Below are 464 nucleotides of genomic sequence, written 5' to 3'. Positions count from 1 at the left end.
GGGGGGGGGGGGGGGGGGGGTCTTTGAATGATACACACTACCCCTATTGTAAAGCTACTACCTTGGGGGAAGGGATGAGGGGTAAAATGTAGGATCAATGGGGAGGGATGAAGATAAAAATGAAATGCAAATGTCTCTATAATCTTGGTCAATTGTGTGTGTAAGAAGAACAGAAAGTAGGAAGTGAAAATAATCCAAAACTATGAAGAAATATAAGGATTGAGTAGAAATTTTGAGCAACAATAGACGCTATATATGGTACTACTGCTGGGTGGGGGTGAAATGATCCGACCTCGGGGAGAGGCCTTGATGATGGGCTGGGGTCTCTCAAGTGGCAGCCTCTTGCCTCGGGGCTCTGGGTGGGATTCCATGTGTCGGCCCTGGCTAGTGGCAGATGTCTCTCTCTCTCTGAAACTGCAATAATTTACCACTAATCTGCATGAGGTGTAAGATACTGTAACACA

Source organism: Seriola lalandi, unplaced genomic scaffold (genome assembly GCF_002814215.2).
Source record: "Seriola lalandi dorsalis isolate HSWRI2012SDOR001 ecotype SW California unplaced genomic scaffold, Sedor1 jcf7180002054916, whole genome shotgun sequence".
In the NCBI taxonomy this organism is placed as follows: domain Eukaryota; kingdom Metazoa; phylum Chordata; class Actinopteri; order Carangiformes; family Carangidae; genus Seriola; species Seriola lalandi.
This window is presented reverse-complemented; position numbering follows the sequence as displayed.